Raw genomic sequence first — 15085 nt, 5'->3', positions numbered from 1 at the left:
ATAGGTGGCGGCGGTATAGGGAGGGCAGGATAGGGGTTAATAGGTATTATGTAGGTGGTGGAGGGGTCTGGGAGCGGCGGTTTAGGGGTTAATACATTTGTTATAGTTGCGGGGGGCTCCGGGGGCGGCGGTATAGGGGGTAGAACAATATAGTATAGTGTGGGTGCTTAGTGACAGCTTATCAATAAATCTGTAAAAAAGCCGAAGAGCAGCGAGATCAGATGAATGATAACTATCACAGTCCGCTGCTCATCACCCCATACTTGGTGCGTGGCTTTTTGACAGCTTTTTTGATAACTTTTGCGAACATATTCAGGACCGCGCCGGCGATGTGAGGCGAGCTTAGGCGAGCGTATTGGGCCGGCGAATGCAAGAAAATTACGGAGCTTAATAACTAGAGGCCATAGGCTGTTTTGGTAGCATACGCAAAAGAGGGAATGTTACATGTAATTTAGGTTAAATCAACTCTTTGAATGTGTAATACAGCAGTGATTTAACCTCTTAATTGTCCATATTTGTTCTAGGCAATCAAGGGATTAAATCACTGGTGCCTATGTTTTCTGTGCTATAGAGGGTTTAAATCATAACTGCTTGTGTTTTTGGCTATTAATGATTTAGCAGCAGTGATTTAACTGCTTGATTGCCCATTGATGGAAAGACCAACTCATCCTTTTATCCATCTGAGGTAGATAAATTAGGTATTGTGAAGTCTGGTATTAATAACAGTGTTTATTGGATGTTATAAATTGGTTAAAAGGGACATTCAAAGCAAATGTCTTCTGTCATTCATATGAAAGAGTCTGAAATGTATATGATTTTCAGTAGACGTGTACATTTGGAGGTTTTGAATGCCTCGGAATGCAGAAAAAGACAGTTGCTTATAGTGTTCTGCTCTTTTTGGAGCCAAATTTCTTCTTCTAAAAATGCAACAGATTCAAATATGGATTTGCACAGATTACAAGTGCGGTGAAAATGGTTTTGCACTAGTGAAATCACGAATTTTCGAGCCATTTTAAATTCGCTGATATTACAAGTGCTGCAAAATAAGGATTGCGCTAGAATAATCCCTCTTTTATGCTTCAATACTTTCTGAGATCTAAGAGCTGTGGTAAACTGGTTTCCGAAACTACAAATTTGCACAAACACAACAAAAATACATTACAAAGTACACCCTAAACCGCCACCCCCCCCCCCCCAATGCAAAGTTATAAACTAACATCTAAACCCCCTAACCTAAACACCTCCTAACTTAATGCAGAAAATCGGAGACAAATAACTTTTTAGTATTATTTACCTGTAAATACATAGGCTGTTTTGGTAGTATAAGCAAAAAAAGGAATGTTACATGTAATTTAGGTTAAATCAACTCTTTGAATGTTTAATACAGCAGTGATTTAACCTCTTAATTGTCCATATTTGTTCTAGGCAATCAAGGGATTAAATCACTGGTGCCTATGTTTTCTGTGCTATAGAGGGTTTAAATCATAACTGCTTGTGTTTTTGGCTATTAATGATTTAGCAGCAGTGATTTAACTGCTTGATTGCCCATTGATGGAAAGACCAACTCATCCTTTTATCCATCTGAGGTAGATAAATTAGGTATTGTGAAGTTTGGTATTAATAACAGTGTTTATTGGATGTTATAAATTGGTTAAAAGGGACATTCAAAGTAAATGTCTTCTGTCATTCATATGAAAGAGTCTGAAATGTATATGATTTTCAGTAGACGTGTACATTTGGAGGTTTTGAATGCCTCGGAATGCAAAAAAAGACAGTTGTTTATAGTGTTCTGCTCTTTTTGGAGCCAAATTTCTTCTTCTAAAAATGCAACAGATTCAAATATGGATTTGCACAGATTACAAGTGCAGTGAAAATGGTTTTGCACTAGTGAAATCACGATTTTTCGAGCCATTTTAAATTTGCTGATATTACAAGTGCTGCAAAATAAGGATTGCGCTAGAATAATCCCTCTTTTATGCTTCAATACTTTCTGAGATCTAAGAGCTGTGGTAAACTGGTTTCCGAAACTACAAATTTGCACAAACACAACAAAAATACATTACAAAGTACACCCTAAACCGCCACCCCCCCCCAATGCAAAGTTATAAACTAACATCTAAACCCCCTAACCTAAACACCTCCTAACTTAATGCAGAAAATCGGAGACAAATAACTTTTTAGTATTATTTACCTGTAAATACATAGGCTGTTTTGGTAGTATAAGCAAAAAAAGGAATGTTACATGTAATTTAGGTTAAATCAACTCTTTGAATGTGTAACACAGCAGTTATTTAACCTCTTAATTGTCCATATTTGTTCCAGGCAATCAAGGGATTAAATCACTCATAAATAATACTATTAACCCCTAAACTGCCATCCCCCACATTGCAAACACTAAATAAACTACTAATCCCTAAACCGCCATCCCCCCACAATGCAAAGCTATAAACCAGCATCTAAACCCCTAACCTAAACACCTCCTAACTTAACCCAAATTAAAATACCCCTAAATTAACTAAAAAAAGTCCTAACTACCTTAAAAAACAACAACAATTTACCTGCAAAATTAAATAAAACCCTAATCTTACCTTTAAAAATAAAAATCCTAACATTACAGAAAAAATTAAAAACACTTGTACAACTTACAACAAAGTGTACAACTTAAAGCACTCAATTTCCAAATGGCTAGAAATGGAACAAGATTAAATGGGCAGTATTAAGTTAAAATATAACTTTTAATAAAGCAATTAAAAAATAAAAAACAAATTTATAACACAAGGAAACTCAGCAGGATAGAAATTATCTACATTGTAATGATTTAAACAGAAAGTGGAAGAGGTTACTGTACCTTTAATTGGCCTAGTATATTGATTTGAATCCATGGTCATCACATATAAAGGTTAATCAAAAGTGATTGATAATAACTTCACTTTACATTAAGTGACTGCTAATATAGCATACGGATAGTTACATCACTCACTAACAATTATTACTTCATTCAAAGAAAATAGCATGCAACTAATCTTATGACTGCAATAAGCCAGTAATGCCTATCCTGCAGCATAGTAATTAGTCTATGAAAAATACCAGCTTAAAGGGGCACTAAACCCAAAAAAATTCTTTCATGATTCAGATAGAGAATACAATTTTTTTTTTTTTTTTTTTATTAAATATTTTTTTATTATATGCATAGGTTATCACAACTCTTTAAAACATTACAAATACGAAGTAAACACAGAAATCACAGGAATGGTATCTCGCATTACATTGAAATGACATAGATATTGCATAATATAACCAGGTTTTCACCTCCATTCCTAACAAATCTAAAGGTCAAACTATACCTGAGTGGGAGGTGAAATGAGGAGTGAGTAGGAGCGTTTACAGGTTAGGAGAGTCGTTGTCAGTTGGTAGGTTAAGGTTTTGGCGTTTTTTCCACCTTTTGATCTGCTTTGTAAAAGCGGAATTACGCTAGTAGTCGGTTGTTATGTGGGTATTGCCTGTATAAGCAGTTGAGCGGATGCGCGGGGCCAACAAGGGCCACCGCTCCAAAGGAGTGAAATCAAGATTCGGTCATCCTTGCGCTATCGTGGGCCAAAGTACCCCCTCTGAGGGGGGAGAAGATATTAGATGAGGGGGGGGGGGGGGGAGGGGCTCATTGAGTGGAGGGGGGGGTGGAGGAGGGGGGGAGGGATGGACAGACCGTCCTGGTCCCGTGTCAGGGGCCAGTGACACTAAGGGGCAGGGAATCCTAAGATTTAGCTCTGAGGCTCTGTAGGTAAGCTTCCCAGGGTTCCCAGACAAGACAGAAAGTTTCCGACTTGCGCCGGACTCTGTAGACAAAGTCTTCCATGGACTTGACATAATTCAGGTATTCCATTACACTCTGCCATTTTGGAGGGTGCACTTTTTTCCAGTTCCTGGCAATTGCCATTTTAACTGAGGTGAGTATGTATATAAGAAGGGTTCTCTGGTGCGGAGGCACTTTCTCTAAACCCAAGTGTAGAAGAGCCATTCCGGGGTCCTTTATCTCTGGAAGGCCCATCAAGCAACAGATCTTACTGGTCTTACCCCAGAGTGCCTTTAGGTTGGGACAAGTCCACCAGGTGTGTAGTGGGGTGCCAATGCCACCACAGTTTCTCCAACAGGAGGGGGGGTGATTAGGATAGAGGGTCTGCAGTCTGGTTGGAACCAGATGCCACCTAGTGAGCATTTTAAAGTAGAGCTCGTACATCGTGGTGCAATGTAAGGCAGCCTTGGTCTTGGCGATGGCCAATGCCCATTTCTTAGGGGAGTATACCGTTTGTAGCTCTGCCTCCCAGGAGAGCATGTGTCTCGTCTTAGGAATTGTGGGGGGAACCAGTAGGCATCGATAGTGTGCCGTGAGGGGTTTATAGGTCTGGAGGCCCGTTTTCCATTGAGCTTCCCAAGCCGTAAGAGGCCGTGGGGCATCTCTCAGGAACCCCCAGGCTTTTAGTAGGGATCTTAATCTTAGAAGTTCAAATTCCAATTGCCGCGGGACCTCAAAGTTTGCCACCATCTCGTCTTGCGTTAGAAGCCGATCTTCTACGTAAAAGTCACCTACTGTCAAAATTCCGATCTGCCGCCACCAGTTCAGTCTCATATTGGGGAGGGTCTGAAGTATGGGGAGTACAGGTTGGATAGGAGAAGGATGGGGGGCGATCTGAGTGTGGTGTCGCAATTTATACCATAGCATTTGGCATCCTCTAACAATTGAGTTGGAGATGGTGTGTACGGTAGCAAGATGCGGGGGGAACCACAGCAAATCAGATAGATCTATATAGGCAGGCAATGATGCCTGTTCTAGTTCCCTCCATCTCGTGGGAGGGAGGTCTCGTCCCCAAGCTGAGACATGAGAGATCATTGCCGCCTCATAGTACATCTTCACGCTTGGCAATCCCAGCCCTCCCTGATCTATGGGGGACTGTAAGATTGAGGCCGCGACTCTAGGTTTCTTGTTGTTCCAGACATATCTATTAAAAAGGGTCTGAAAATTTTTCAGAAGTTTATCTGGGACTGGGAGGGGAATACATCGCATAATGTACATTAGCTTGGGTAGTAGCATCATTTTCAGGGCTGCAATTCTACACATCCAGGAGAGTTCGTCATATTTCTTTGCTCTCAGGTGTTTGTCAACTGCCTTCAACAAGGTGTGGTAGTTCTCATGGAGGACCGTCTCCTTGTCATGAGACAAGAAGACCCCAAGGTGCCGGATACCTCTGGTAGACCATTTGAAGGAGTATTGCTGTCGCAAAGTTCTCTGTTCTTGATGGTCCAGATGAATCGGGAACGCCTCAGTCTTGGCTACATTTATTTTGTAGTTAGAGAGTACACCGAATCTTTCAATAAGAGCCATCAGCGGTGGGAGCGATAAGGTCGGCTCGACAATGAAAAGTGTAAGATCATCAGCGAATAATGCCACCTTTTGTATTGAATCATGTAGTAACAGACCCTGAATTTGGGTGTCCTGCCTAATGGCTTCCGCTAATGGCTCCATAACCATCGCAAAGAGGAGCGGCGACAGGGGGCATCCCTGCCTCGTTCCATTTCGTATGTGTATCTTAGGGGAGCAAAAACCTAACCCCTTGACCACCGCTGTGGGAAGGGTATATAGGGCCTCAACTGCCTTACAGAATGAGAGCGGGATCCCAAATGTTCTCAGAGTCTCAAACATATATTCCCATCTCACCCTGTCGAAAGCCTTTTCGGCATCTAATGACAGGGTGAGAAGGGGCAAGCCCATATCGTGTGATTCAGCGAAGATGTTCAGCAGTCTAAGGGTATTGTCAGAGCCCTGTCTGCCTTGAACAAATCCGACTTGGTCTAGATGGATTATAGAAGGGAGGTGTTTCCCTAGTCTTGTCGCAAGAACTTTAGAATATATCTTGATGTCCACATTGATAAGGGAAATAGGTCTATAGCTCCCGCATTCCTTGGGGTCCTTCCCTTCTTTAGGGATGGTCATAATATTAGCCTCCAAGAATTCCCTTAACATCTTGCCTCCTTTAGCCACATCGTTAAACAGTCGGAGTAGAAGAGGAGAAAGAAGAGAGACAAAGGTTCTGTAGAAGAGGGTGGAGAAACCATCCGGACCAGGGGCCTTGTGAGGTTTAAGGGACAGGATGGCCGCCTTCACTTCCTCTAAGGTGAATGGTCTATCAAGGTCTGCAGCAGACTCCTCACTCAGCTGTGGTAGACGCAACTTGGTTAAGAATTGCCCCAACTCCCCACCGCTCACCGGTGGGTCATTAGAACCGCTGTCTAGACCATAAAGGGCAGCATAATAGTCTGAGAAGGCTTGACCAATCTCCCTAGGAGAGCAGACCATGCCACGGACAGAATTGATGGCCGGGATCCTACTGGCAACCGCCCTATTACGAAGTTTGCGGGCCAAAAGCCTATCGGCTTTGTTCCCTTTGCTATAGTATATTTGTTTTAATTTGAATAGGTTGGTTTGCACTTTTAAAAGCTCTCGTTTGTTGATCTCAGACCTTATTGCACCCACCTGGGTGGCAAGAGCTGGGTCCGGGGCTTTTTTGTTGGCCATCTCTAGGAGTCTTAGTTCGGCATACAGTTTTGATAAGGGAATCTTATGAGCCGCTTTCCATTGGGCCTTTTTCTTTATGAAATGACCTCTCAGGTACGCTTTAAGGGTGGCCCAGACTATTTCAAGACTCGTATCCCCAGTGTCATTGTGTGCTAAGAAGTCTAGGATGATTTCATTTAGGAGTGGAATCTCTGTTTCCGCGAGACACTGGTCTGGAAGTTTCCAGGACGGCCTACAGTCAGGGGACTGTAAGGTTAAGAGTTGGGCACTAACCATATCGTGGTCTGACCACGGACAGGGCCTGATCTTTGACACAGCAAATTTGTCAAGTGTCCATGAGTCGCAGAGCAGATAATCCAACCGAGAGTATGAATTATGGGGCACCGAGTGGTGTGTGTAGTCTAGTTCGGTCGGAGCTAAGCATCTCCAGACATCAAACAGTCCAAATTGATACATTAGCCTACGAAAGGCCAATGACAGTGAAATTAGGTTACGGTCAGTTGGGTGGTTTGTGTTTTTTTTCTTGTCTAGCACTGGGTTCCAGACCAGATTCAGATCGCCCCCCACCAAGAGATGTCTAGCTTGTTCAAGAATTTTCAGAGAAAGGGGATCTGTCCCGTATTCGGGGCATAGATGGATACCAACGTGTAGAGGGCTCCATTCAGGGCACAAACTAGAATAAGGAATCTACCCTCAGGGTCTCGTTCAATATGGTCTATCCTACAACTGACATCACGGTGGATCATTATGGCAACTCCTCTTTTTTTTTTTTCGTATAGGAGGCAGTTTCACAGATCGGGTATAAAGGGGAACTCCTGGGCTGTTTAGAGCCCCTTTCCCAGTGGGTCTCCTGCAAAAACATTAAGTGTATTTTGTTGGCGAATAGGTAGTTATACAGGAGACTCCTTTTAGTAGGTGTGTTAAGTCCCTGGACGTTCAGGGTGGCAGCCAAAACGGGAGCCATGTTATGAGCGGGCGCCTCCTGGGTAACAAGTGAGGACCTCAGTTGCGGGTAAGGGGAAAGGTTTTAAGGCGGGTGGTGCAGGTAAGTGGGGACGAGGGGATATGGGTGGGAAAAGGAGGGAGGCGGGTGTTGGAGCACTTCAGGCCACGAACAGGATGTCTTGAGTTTCAAACGCTACTAGCGTATGTCGATGTGTATATAAACACTATCACAATGAGTGATCTCGCAACTAACAGTTGGAGAGCACAACTATAGATGTGTGGGGGGGGAGAGGCCAGCAGAAATAGCCGAGCCCCAGTCAGTCAGTTTAAAACGTGCAAGAATAGGAAGAGAGAGAGAGAGGGAAAGAGAGAGAAAAAGAAAACTCTCCCTCCCCCTCTCTCCCGTCCCCAGTCACTATTGTAATTTTCTCGCTGTAAGCGAGGGTCTTATATTATATTACTGTAATGGGTGCATATTGTTATCTCTGGTATAAGGCTAAGAGAAAAATTGGGGTAAGGGAAGTCTAATCTCAGTTCTGCTAGAATGAAGATTGGGGGAGAGAGTGGAAGACTCGTGTGTTAGTCTGTATTTATGGTTCTCTGTCTATAATGTCTCCTCGAGGGAGGTTATGTGCATACAAGGTGCTCTTGTGGGGGAAGATATTCCAGGCCCCAAATTTCCGCTATTATGAACAGAGGTATTAGAATGGACAGCCCAAAGCAATAAAAAGAAAAACAACCATAAACAATATCAACATCCTTATAAACAGACAATATATGATGGCCATCGTCATTTCGCAGGGGCTAAGCTTGGGAGGGGTGTCGATCTTGTACCCTAGAGCTAATTTCTCATGGAAGTCTGACGGCCGCCAGGTTGAGAACTAATCTAATTCCTGGTTGATCAGGTATAAGTGGGGGGGGGGCTGTTAGTATAAATGGCATGAGATCATCACAGTCGATGGGGCATATATTGAAGGTGATTATGAACAGCTATAAATGGTGTACTTAACATTAGGGATATTGGTCACAAGTGGGGATTAAAAAGTGTGCAACTCCTGACGATAGCCATCTAACCTTTGTGAGATATATACATAAATATCAGTTAGAACAGCAACAACGTAAACAGTAACAACATGAATAAGGATAACAACCCATAATGATGACCATCAACCTAAAAGGAGAAACTTAGGTATGGCATAATTCTATGACCTCAAGGCTGTTGTTTCAAGGGAGAAGAGTAGGAAAAGAGGGGGAAAGAGGGAGGAGGGAAGAAGAGTAGTGTAGAAAAGTGTAGAGAAAAAAAAAAAAAAGGAGGAGAGAAACAGGAGAGGAGTAGGGGGAAAACAAGGGGGAGAGACAGCTAGAGAACAACAATGTAGAAAGCATCCATTGTGTCTTAGTAGTCTCACCAATCTTCGTGTACCCTCGGTACACACGAGTCAGTCTCTGTAGAAGTAGAGAGTCTCTCAATTAAAAGTTCCCAGTTGGAGAGATAACTATCAGCACATCAGAGCAATGACCAGTATTGAATGCCTCATGTGGGAGCGTCTCTAGTCTTTGATATTGAGGCATTCCTCTGGTCACCGCTGGGTCTCTGTGGGAGGGCGCCCCACTCAGGGGCAGATGCTCTCAGGCCTCTACCTGGTACAATTGCTTGGGGAGGTACCGGTAGGTCTTGAGGTAGTAGACCCCATCTTTGGAGTAACTCCCTTGCTTGTTGAGGTGAGGATGCCGCATATTGCTGTCCATCTTTATTTATGAAGAGCTTGACAGGGAAGCCCCACCTGTATTTGATGCCTTTGTCCCTCAAGGCTTTAGTGTAGGGTTGATAGTGTCTTCTTATCTGGAGGGTGTGGGGAGAGAGATCCTGGAATACCTGGATGTCAGCATATTGCTCCGGGAGTGACTTATCGCTTGCCAGGGTTCTCAGGAGTTTCTCTCGAAAAGTATAATAGTGTAGTCGGGCTACCACATCTCTTGGCTTATCGCCTTCGGCCGTCCTCGGCCTCAGGGCTCTATGGGCTCTGTCAAGGAGCATCTCTTTCTCAATCTCCGGACCAAGGACTGCGACAAAAAAATCTTGCAGGAATTTTTCAAGCTCCTGTGGGGGCACAGATTCAGGGATACCCTTCACCCTAATATTGTTGTGACGAGTCCTGTCTTCGAGGTCTGCAAGTTTGAGTTCCAGGTCAGTAATCTGTTCTGCAAGACTCTGCGAGTAATCTAAGAGGTTGCCATGATCTACTCTGAGGTCCTCCTGCTTGCGCTCCAGCGCATCAGTTCTTTCCCCTATTAGGGCTATGTCTCTTTTCAGATCAGCGTGGCCCTTATCAAACTTCTTAGAGAGGGAGTCGTGATGTGAGGCTAATAGTGACCTGATAGAGTCCATAATGTTGTTATCTGTGTCAGCATCTTGGTGTTGAAGACGGCCTGTAGCCTGGGTTAATGTTGTTCGGATGCGAACATCGTTAAGGCTGCTTGTGTCCGAGGCATCTTCCTCCGAGCCAGATTGCTGTCTAGGTGTATGTTGGTTAAAGTGGTCTGCAACTGTCCTCTTCGGGGGTTTGTGGGAATTTTGTTGTCTTTTGAAGGCTTGCGGCATCTTGTGCTTTTGCAATTGTAGTGGCATGAGATATAGAGGACAAATAGTGGGAAAGAGTAAAGCCTGTGTTGCACTATAAAGATATCCGTTATAAGACCGACTGGGGCTATGGCATCAGGGCGTAGAGCTATTACATTGTCTTCACAGTTTCCAGCATCTCCTGTGAATTGTGGCTGAGCTAGCCAGGAACTGTGCCTTAAGATCTAAGAGCAGAAATAGTTTTCACTGAGGTGTATAGTCTAGTCTCTCCCCTGGGGGGTTGTCCCCTTAGGACGATGTGGGGTAAGGTATGGGGGTATGACCCGCAGGCAATCAGGGCCGGCGGGAAAGGGAGGGGAGAGACCGGCGAGGGAGCTGCGGTTAAAGATAAAATATGGGTAGATAGTGTGGGCTGGCTGGAACTGTAAACATTAATCAGGGAGCAAAGTTGTTGGCGTTGAAGCTGCAGCTATGTAAAATTAGTGCTGCCAGTTAAGCTGCAGAGCGTCTCTGTGAATCACCTAACACACACAGTCCCAGAGGATACCGTTAATGGTACTGTAGAAATAAAGGTGAGGAGATTGCATGAGGATCAAAGTGTTAATAGTATTATTTCTCGTTATAACTAGCCCCCTCAATACTATGATCTCTAATGAGGCCTTCTCAGATTGTCACGTGGGTGTGGATTAGGGAGAGAATAGCTCACAAGACTCCATTGAGGGCCCCACTATAATGAGTTCAAAAAGTACCTGCGTGTGCTAGAAGTATGTTGAGGTAGGCAGTCCACAGGGCCCTTGTATTATCTCTTTAGTCTGACCACTCCGTTAGCTGTCACTTAGACTCTCTGTTTATTATGCGGTAGTTAAGCTGCACCGGAGCGGGTCCCCTACTCCCCAGGACCAAGCGAGATGAATATATGCTCAGGCGTTAGAGGCCTCCAGGACCCCTCGCAAATAGGTTATGTTAGGATGCCAGTTGTCTGTACAGTAACAGCGTATTTACCCGCTTCACTTCAGTGTCGGATCGCAGATCACTGCAGCACTTTTTCTCGTAGGGTACAGCGGGGCCTTCTCTTTCACTGCTGCTTGGTGACGTCAGCCTGTAATGGCGCTCGTTCGCGCCCCTCCGTTAACAGATCACACAGTCAGGAAAACTTCTCAAACACTTGAAGTGCCGATACACTTCTCCCCACCAACTCACATATATTCCCTCAGGCAGTCGATCGGCTCACAGCCAGCCCGGGAAATAGACGGTGCAGTCTGTGGGGTCAGCTCCACATGGTGTTCTGTCCCAGCTCCACTTGCAATATGATCTCAAACAGTGGATATGAGCAGTGAATCTCCGTTTCAAAGTCAAAGTGGGACCTCACACACTTCGTTAACTTAAGTGACTAGAAAATAGTAAAATAAATAAAAAAAAAGGGCTTGTAAAATCCTAAATTAGATATGTGCACGGCTAAAAAATTCGGTTCGTTTTCGGTTCGGATCGATTCGGACTTTTCGAATTTCGTTTCGGATCGAATCGGATTCGGCAAAATTTGAATAAATTCGTTTCGGATTTATTCGGATCCGAATAAATTTGTTTCGGATTTATTCGGATTTGGCTGAATTCGGTTCTATTCCGTTCCGAAATTCGGTATGTTTTTAGTACACTAACACCCATTTAGTACACTAAGTCACTAACACCCATAAACTACCTATGAACCACTAAACCGAGGCCCCCCCCACATCGCAAACCCTATAATAACATTATTTAACCCCTAATCTGCCGATCGGATATCGCCACAACCTACATTATAGCTATTAACCCCTAATCTGTTGTCCCTAACACCGCTGACCCCTACATTATAGTTATTAACCCCTAATCTGCCCCCCCCAACGTCGCCGCAATCTAACTACAAGTATTAACCCCTAATCTGCCGACCCGATATCGCCGCAACCTACATTATAACTATTAACCCCTAATCTGCTGTCCCTAACACCGCCGACCCCTACATTATAGTTATTAACCCCTAATCTGCCTCCCCCAACGTCGCCGCAATCTAACTACAAGTATTAACCCCTAATCTGCCGACCCGATATCGCCGCCGCCTACATTATAGCTATTAACCCCTAATCTGCTGTCCCTAACACCGCCGACCCCTACATTATAGTTATTAACCCCTAATCTGCCCCCCCCCAACGTCGCCGCAATCTAACTACAAGTATTAACCCCTAATCTGCCGACCCGATATCGCCGCCGCCTACATTATAGCTATTAACCCCTAATCTGCTGTCCCTAACACCGCCGACCCCTACATTATAGTTATTAACCCCTAATCTGCCCCCCCCAACGTCGCCGCAATCTAACTACAAGTATTAACCCCTAATCTGCCGACCGAATATCGCTGCCGCCTACATTATAGCTATTAACCCCTAATCTGCTGTCCCTAACACCGCCGACCCCTACATTATAGTTATTAACCCCTAATCTGCCCCCCCCAACGTCGCTGCAATCTAACTACAAGTATTAACCCCTAATCTGCTGACCCGATATCGCCGCCGCCTACATTATAGCTATTAACCCCTAATCTGCTGTCCCTAACACCGCCGACCCCTACATTATAGTTATTAACCCCTAATCTGCCCCCCCCAACGTCGCCGCAATCTAACTACAAGTATTAACCCCTAATCTGCCGACCCGATATCGCCGCCGCCTACATTATAGCTATTAACCCCTAATCTGCTGTCCCTAACACCGCCGACCCCTACATTATAGTTATTAACCCTAATCTGCCTCCCCCCAACGTCGCCACAATCTAACTACAAGTATTAACCCCTAATCTGCCGCCCGCAAATCGCCGCCACTATAATAAATGTATTAACCCCTAAACCGCCGCACTCCCGCCTCGCAAACACTATAATACATTTTATTAACCCCTAATCTGCCCCTCCCTAACATCGCCGCCACCTACCTACACTTTTTAACCCCTAATCTCCCGCCCCCAACGTCGCCGCTACTATAATAAGGTTATTAACCCCTAAACCTAAGTCTAACCCTAACACTAACACCCCCTAACTTAAATATAATTTAAATAAAACGAAATAAGTTTACTATAGTTAATAAATGAATCCTATTTAAAACTAAAGACTTACCTGTAAAATAAACCCTAATATAGCTACAATATAACTAATAGTTACATTGTAGCTATTTTAGGATTTATTTTTATTTTACAGGCAACTTTGTATTTATTTTAACTAGGTACAATAGTTATTAAATAGTTAATAACTATTTAATAACTACCTAGCTAAAATAAATACAAATTTACCTGTAAAATAAATCCTAACATAAGTTACAATTACACCTAACACTACACTATCATTAAATTAACTAAATAAATTAATCATATTTAAAACAAAATACTTACCTGTAAAATAAACCCTAAGATAGCTGCAATATAACTAATAGTTACATTGTAGCTATTTTAGCATTTATATTTATTTTACAGGCAACTTTGTATTTATTTTAACTAGGTACAAAAGCTATTAAATAGTTATTGACTAATTAATAGCTACCTAGTTAAAATAATTACAAAATTACCTGTAAAATAAATCCTAACCTAAGTTACAATTAAACCTAACACTACACTGTCATTAAATAAATTAACTACAAGTACCTAAAATTATCTACAATTAAATAAACTAAAGTACAAAAAACCCCCACTAAATTACAAAAAAAACAAACACTAAATTACAAAAAATAAAAAAATATTACAAGAATTTTAAAACTAATTACACCTAATCTAAGCCCCCTAATAAAATAACAAAGCCCCCAAAATAAAAAAAAAATGCCCTACCCTATACTAAATTACAAAAGTTAACAGCTCTATTACCTTACCAGCCCTGAACAGGGCCCTTTGCGGGGCATGCCCCAAAGAAAACAGCTCTTTTGCCTGTAAAAAAAAACACAATCCCCCCCCCACATTACAACCCACCACCCACATACCCCTTCTCTAACCCAAACCCCCCTTAAATAAACCTAACACTACCCCCCTGAAGATCTCCCTACCTTGAGTCATGTTCACCCAGCCGGGCCGAAGTCTTCATCCGATGGGGCAGAAGAGGACATCCCAGACCGGCAGAAGTCTTCATCCAAGCGGGGCAAGAAGAGGTCTTCCATCCATCATACAAGTACCAAAATACAAACGAACACTAAATTACCAAAATAATAAAATATTACAATAATTTTAAACTAATTACACCTAATCTAAGCCCCCGACTAGCTATTAATATAGCTTCAATATAACTAATAGTTACATTGTAGCTATTTTAGGATTTATATTTATTTTACAGGCAACTTTGTATTTATTTTAACTAGGTACAATAGCTATTAAATAGTTAATAACTATTTAATAACTACCTAGCTAAAATAAATACAAATTTACCTGTAAAATAAATCATAACCTAAGTTACAATTACACCTAACACTACACTATCATTAAATTAACTAAATAAATGAATCCTATATAAAACTAAAGACTTACCTGTAAAATAAACCCTAATATAGCTGCAATATAACTAATAGTTACATTGCAGCTATTTTAGCATTTATATTTATTGTACAGGCAACTTTGTATTTATTTTAACTAGGTTCAATAGCTATTAAATAGATATTGACTATTTAATAGCTACCTAGTTAAAATAATTACAAAATTACCTGTAAAATAAATCCTAACCTAAGTTACAATTAAAACCTAACACTACACTATCATTAAATAAATTAACTACAAGTACCTACAATTAAATACAATTAAAAAAACTAAACTAAAGTACAAACCCCCCCCCCCCCACTAAATTACAAAAAATAAAAAAATATTACAAGAATTTTAAACTAATTACACCTAATCTAAGCCCCCTAATAAAATAACAAAGCCCCCCCAAATTAAAAAAAAAATGCCCTACCCTATACTAAATTACAAAAGTTAACAGCTCTATTACCTTACCAGCCCTGAA

The sequence above is a fragment of the Bombina bombina genome, chromosome 6 (assembly GCF_027579735.1).
Source record: "Bombina bombina isolate aBomBom1 chromosome 6, aBomBom1.pri, whole genome shotgun sequence".
In the NCBI taxonomy this organism is placed as follows: Eukaryota; Metazoa; Chordata; class Amphibia; order Anura; family Bombinatoridae; genus Bombina; species Bombina bombina.
Note: the sequence above shows the minus strand (reverse complement) of the source record.